At 36.8% G+C, this 6,784-nt stretch overlaps 1 non-coding gene across 1 annotated transcript; it reads left to right on the top strand.

Moving 5' to 3' along the window:
• The first annotated feature begins 1,169 nt into the window (after positions 1–1,169).
• On the top strand, positions 1,170–1,277 carry LOC112781192 (small nucleolar RNA R71). Its single transcript, XR_003191984.1, has one exon. It is a non-coding gene; the product is annotated as a small nucleolar RNA R71 (small nucleolar RNA).
• The last annotated feature ends 5,507 nt before the right edge of the window (positions 1,278–6,784 follow it).

Below are 6,784 nucleotides of genomic sequence, written 5' to 3'. Positions count from 1 at the left end.
AGGGCATGAGGTTTATCCCTGACCCAAGGTCACATAGAGCCTTCTCAAAGGTCATGGTGCCTATGGTACAAGGTATTAAGAACTTTTCAGGATCCTGTTTCTTCTGAGGCAATCTCAGTTGATCCAGATCACTCAGTTCATTGGTGAGCAAGGGAGGTTCAGCTTCATGGTTGCACCAAGGTACTTGGCAACTTGCTCTTCAGTAACATCCTCATTCTCTTCAGAAGAAGAATACTCATCAGAGCTCATGAAGGGCATAAGGAGGTTTAATAGAATCTCTATGGTCTCTAGATGAGCCTCAGATTCCTTTGGTTTCTCAAAGGGATACTCCTTATTGATCACTGGACGTCCCAGGAGGTCTTCCTCACTAGGATTCACGTCCTCCTCCTCCTTTGTAGGTTCGGCCATGATGATTAAATCAATGGCTTTGCACTCTCTCTTTGGATTTTCTTCTGTATTGCTTGGGAGAGTACTAGGAGGAGTTTCAGTGACTCTTTTACTCAGCTGGCTCACTTGTGCCTCCAAATTTCTAATGGAGGACCTTGTTTCATTCATGAAACTTAAAGTGGCCTTAGATAGATCAGAGACTATATTTGTTAAGCTAGATAGATTCTGCTCAGAATTCTCTGTCTGTTGCTAAGTGGATGATGGAAAAGGCTTGCTATTGCTAAACCTGTTTCTTCCACCATTATTAAATCCTTGTTGAGACTTTTGTTGATCCTTCCATGAGAAATTTGGGTGATTTATCCATGAGGGATTATAGGTGTTTCCATAGGGTTCACCCGTGTAATTTACCTCTGCTATTGCAGGGTTCTCAGGATCATAAGCTTCTTCTTCAGAAGAGGCCTCTTTAGTACTGTTGGATGATTCCTTCAATCCATTCAGACTCTGAGAATCATATTGACTTGCTGAGTCAATATTTTGTTCTGAGCCAATATGGCATTCAGAGTATCAATTTCAAGAACTCCCTTCTTTATAGGCGTCCCATTACTCACAAGATTCCTTTCAGAAGTATACATGAACTGGTTATTTGCAACCATGTCAATGAGTTCCTGAGCTTCTGCAAGCATTTTCTTTAGGTGAATGGATCCACCTGCAGAATGGTCCAATGACATTTTAGATAATTCAGACAGACCATCATAGAATATATCCAGTATGGTCCATTCTGAAAGCATGTCAAAAGGACACTTTTTGGTCAATTCCTTGTATCTCTCCCAAACTTCATAGAGGGATTCACCTTCTTTTTGTCTGAAGTTTTGAACATCCACTCTAAGCTTACTAAGCTTTTGAAGAGGAAAGAACTTGGCTAAGAAAGTCATGACCAGCTTATCCTAAGAGTTCATGCTGTCTTTAGGTTGAGAGTCCAACCATATTCTAGTTCTATCTCTTACAGCAAATGGGAAAAGCATAAGCCTGTAGACCTCAGGATCAACCCCATTGGTCTTAACAGTATCACAGATCTGCAAGAATTCAGTTAAGAACTGAAAAGGGTCTTCTGATGGAAGTCCATGAAACTTGCAGTTCTGTTGCATAAGAGAAACTAATTGAGGTTTAAGCTCAAAATTGTTTGCTCCAATGGCAGGGATTGAGATGCTTCTTCCATGTAAATTGGAATTTGGTGCAGTAAAGTACCAAGCATCTTCCTTGCATTGTTGTTATTTTCGGCCATATCTCCTTCTTTTTCGAAATTTTCTGTCAGATTTTCTCCAGAGAGTTGTGCTTTAGCTTCCCTTAGCTTCCTCTTCAGAGTCCTTTCAGGTTCAGAATCAGCCTCAACAAGAATGTTCTTATCCTTGTTCCTGCTCATATGACAAAGAAGGAAATAACAAAGAAAATATGGAATCCTCTATGTCACAGTATAGAGATTCCTTTATGTGAGTAGAAGAAAAGAAATTTGAACACCAGGAGGAAGAGAGGGTTCGAATTTTTAGATGAAGAGAAGTGTTAGTAAATAAATAAAATAATTAGAAAGAGATGAGGGGGAGAGAATTTCGAAAATTAAATAAAAATAAAAGAAAAATATTTTTGTTTTTAATTAAAATTAGAATTAAAATTCGAAAATTAAAAAGAAAAATGAAATTAAATTAAATTTAAAACAATTAATTAATTAAAAAGTAATTTTTTAAAAAAAAAGAGGGAAGGGATTTTCGAAAATTAGAGAGAGAGAGAGAATTAGTTAAGTAGTTGTGAAAAAGATATGATTGAAACAAAAAGATAAGATTGATTGAAAAGGATTTGAAAATCAATTTGAAAAAGATAAGAAGTTAGAAAAGATTTTGAAATTGATTTTGAAAAAGATATGATTGAGAGATATGATTGAAAATCATTTTGAAAAGGATTTGAAGAGGAAATTAAAAAGATTTGATTTTGAAAATCAAAGTTGATTACTTGACTAACAAAAAACTAAAAAGATATGATTCTAGAGTTTAAAGGTTGAATCTTTCTTACTAGGCAAGTAACAAACTAAAAATTTTTGAATCAATCATATTAATTGTTAGCATTAATTTAAAAAATATGAAATAAAAATAAGAAAAAGATTTTGAAAATCAATTTGAAATTTTCGAAAATCATAAAAGAAAAATGAAAAAGATTTGATTTTTTGAAAAAGATTTGAAAAAGATAGAATTTTTAAATTGAAAATTTGATTTGACTCATAAGAAACAACTAAATTTTAAAAAATTTTGAAAAAGTCAACTCAAATTTTCGAAAATTTATGAGAGAAAAAGGGAAAGATATTTTTTTTATTTTTGAATTTTTAATGATGAAAGAGAAAAACACAAAAAAGACATAATGCATGAAAATTTTGGATCAAAACAAATGATGCATGCAAGAACACTATGAATGTCAAGATGAACACCAAGAACACTTTGAATGTCAAGATGAACACCAAGAACTTTTTTTTGAAAATTTTGAAGAAAAGAAAAACATGCAAGACACCAAACTTAGAAATTTTCAAACTTTAGACACTAATAATTCAAAAATGCATATGAAAAACAAGAAAAGACACAGAACAAGAAAAATTAAAGATCAAACAAGAAGACTTACCAAGAACAACTTGAAGATCATGAAGAACAAATGCATGAGTTTTTCAAAAATTTTAGAAAAGTTAAAAGCATGCAATTGACACTAAACTTACAAATAGACACTAGACTCAAACAAGAAACATAAAATATTTTTTGGTTTTATGATTTTATTAAAATTTTTTTGGATTTTTCGAAAATTATTTGGAAAAAGCAAAATAAGGATTTCAAAATTTTTAATAGGAATTCCAAGAATCTTGCAGTGTTAGTCTAAAGCTCCAGTCCAGGAATTAGACATGGCTTACTAGCCAGCCAAGCTTTCAGTGAAAGCTCCAGTCCAAAACACTAGACATGGCCAATGGCTAGCCAAGCTTCAGCATACATAATTCAAGCATATGAGGAGGAAGCCTCAGTCCAAAAGGATTTAGACATGGCTTTATAGCCAGCCAGGCTTCAACATGCTTCATGAAACACTAGAATTCATTCTTAAAAATTCCGAATAAGAATATAATTTTTTGAAAATATTTATTTTAAGATTTTTTTTGAAATTTTCGAACATAAGAATAATAAAAACAAAAAGGTTAAAATTAAAATAAAGTTACCTAATCTGAGCAACAAGATGAACCGTCAGTTTTCCAAACTCGAACAATCCCCGGCAACGGTGACAAAAACTTGGTGTGCGAAATCATGATCATTCCTTCCTTGGTAACGGCGCTAAAATCTCAATACGCACGTTCATGTTCTTAATTCTGTTTCACAACTTCGTACAACTAACCAGCAAGTGCACTAGGTCGTCCAAGTAATAAACCTTACGTGAGTAAGGGTCGATCCCACGGAGATTGTCAGCTTGAAGCAAGCTATGGTCACCTTGTAAATCTCAGTCAGGCGGAAACAACTGATTTTATGAATTGATAAGTAAAAGATAAATAAAATATAAAATAGGATAGTGGTACTTATGTAATTCATTGGTGAGAATTTCAGATAAGCGTATAGAGATGCTTTCCTCCCTCTGAACCTCTGCTTTCCTGCTGTCTTCATCCAATCCTTCCTACTCCTTTCCATGGCAAGCTGTATGTTAGGCATCACCATTGTCAATGGCCACCTGTCCTCTCAGTGAAAATGGTCCAATGCGCTGTCACTGCATGGCTAATCATCTGTCGGTTCTCGATCATACTGGAATAGGATCCATTGATCCTTTTGCGTCTGTCACTACGCCCAGCACTCGCGAGTTTGAAGCTCGTCACAGTCATTCAATCCCTAAATCCTACTCGGAATACAACAGACAAGGTTTAGACTTTCCGAATTCTCAAGAATGGCCGTCCATGGGTTCTAACTTATACCACGAAGACACTAATAACTCGGACTCGGTCCCCTGTATTAGATATCCAAGAGATATCCATTCAATCGAAGGTAGAACGGAAGTGGTTGTCAGGTACGCGTTCATAAGTTGAGAATGATGATGACTGTCACGATCATCACATCCATCATATTGAAGTGCGAATGAATATCTTAGAAGCGGAATAAGTTGAATTGAATAGAAAAACAGTAGTACTTTGCATTAATCTTTGAGAAACAGCAGAGCTCCACACCTTAATCTATGGTGTGTAGAAACTCTACCGTTTGAAAATACACAAGTGATGAAGGTTCAGGCATGGCCGAATGGCCAGCCCCTAAACGTGATCTAAAGATGAAACTAAAGATGTAAATACAATAGTAAAAAGTCCTATTTATACTAAACTAGTTACTAGGGTTTACAGAGATAAGTAAATGATGCAGAAATCCACTTTCGGGGCCCACTTGGTGTGTGCTTAGGCTGAGCATTGAGCTTTACACGTGTAAAGGCTTCTCTTGGAGTTGAACGCCAGTTTGTAACCTGTTTCTGGCGTTTAACTCCACTTTGCAACCTGTTTCTGGCGTTTAACTCCAGAATGCAGCATGGAACTGGCGTTGAACGCCAGTTAGCATCATCTAAACTTGGGAAAAGTATAGACTATTATAAATTGCTGGAAAGTCCTGGATGTCTACTTTCCAATGCAATTGAGAGCGCGCCATTTGGAGTTCTGTAGCTCCAGAAAATCCACTTTGAATGCAGGGAGGTCAGAATCCAACAGCATCAGCAGTCCTTTTTCAGCATGAATCAGATTTTTGCTCAAGTCCCTCAATTTCTGCCAGAAATTACCTGAAATCACAGAAAAACACACAAACTCATGGTAAAGTCCAAAAATGTGAATTTTAATTAAAAACAAATAAAAATATACTAAAAACTAACTAAATCATACTGAAAACTATGTAAAAACAATGCCAAAAAGCGTATAAATTATTCGCTCATCACATTACCTAATCGTTCAAAATCTATAATATCAACTGCCTAACAATTTGTCTCCCTCCAATTTCTACACAAGTGCTCAATTTTCACAAACTTTCATCCTAATTCAAATCCCACTATACCAATGTCAATTACAAGCCCCATCTACTCTAAATCATCAGGTTACAATCAATTCAAGCCTAATTAAACAAATCATCCAATCAACTATCCGCCTCCAAGTATCTCACTCAACAATCCAAAACCAATGCACTAATCTCATATATACCACTTCCAAGATCTCCATCTCGATGTTCTCTCATCAGTTCGTTCTTGGGAATTCCTCCCCAAGTACCTCGATCATGCACATGAGATGCCATTCGGGTCCTGTCCACACCAAATAAGTGATATCATGGTGATCAGTCTCAATATCTCAAGTTAAGTGCTTCAAATTACCAAAGGTACACTCATGAACTTCATGCTAGATGTATCAGTTGGATACCCTAACTAGCACAGGCACAGACTTAGAGTATGCAATGAAGCATAAGCATTCCATCCCTCTGGCTCAGGAGGATGAACTGCTCTGATACTAGTGCGCGTGTATGCAAACCCCAACACTTTTCGTACAGCAGCAGTACCAGCAAGTGCACTGGGTCGTCCAAGTAATACCTGAGTGAGTCAGGGTCGATCTCACGAGGATTGTGGTTTGAAGCAAGCAATGGTTACCTTGCAGGTCTTAGTCAGGCAGAATCAGAAGGTTGTATATGGAGTTGGTTGAAGTATGATGATCATGAAACTATGAAAGTAAAAGGGGTAGAAAATACTGATAGGAATTATATGATGGGAATAGAGTTGAGAGTTAGAGTTGCTTTTCCTTTCTGAATTGATTCTGGTATCACTATCTTCTTGGCTTGTGAATGATGTTCCTCTATGGCAGGCTGTATGTGATCAAAGCCATTGCCCGTGGTCATTGATCTTCTCTGCTATAGAATGAACGCCAGGGCCCTTGGTCATTCAATCTAATGGAGGGTGAAGCTCTAGCAAACCATTCTCCTGGCGATCCTACTCAACACGCCACAGACAAGGTCGAATCTTTCGTATCAGAGAACACTGCTTCTTTGGATCTAGCCTATACCATGGAGACCCTAATCTCCTCGAAAATTGGCTGAACTGGTGTCTCGAGAAGTCCCCAACGAAGTCGTGGATTAACCGTCTGAGAGATGTATAAACATAGCTGTTGGCTCGTGCTTTCCTTCCAAGTATTCATACGAACCCAAGTAGACACGGGTGTTTGTCAGGCACGTTCATCTTAGTGTGATGAACAGAGCTAATTTGTTAGATCATTCTGTTCACCACGATGAAGATCGGATATACATCTTAGAGATAGATCAAACACGGATCGAAGAAGAAATAGTAATACTTTTATTAATTCATAGGACTCAGCATGGATCCTCCCCTCAAC

This window comes from Arachis hypogaea, chromosome 19 (genome assembly GCF_003086295.3).
Source record: "Arachis hypogaea cultivar Tifrunner chromosome 19, arahy.Tifrunner.gnm2.J5K5, whole genome shotgun sequence".
NCBI lineage: Eukaryota > Viridiplantae > Streptophyta > Magnoliopsida > Fabales > Fabaceae > Arachis > Arachis hypogaea.
This window is presented reverse-complemented; position numbering and strand designations above follow the sequence as displayed.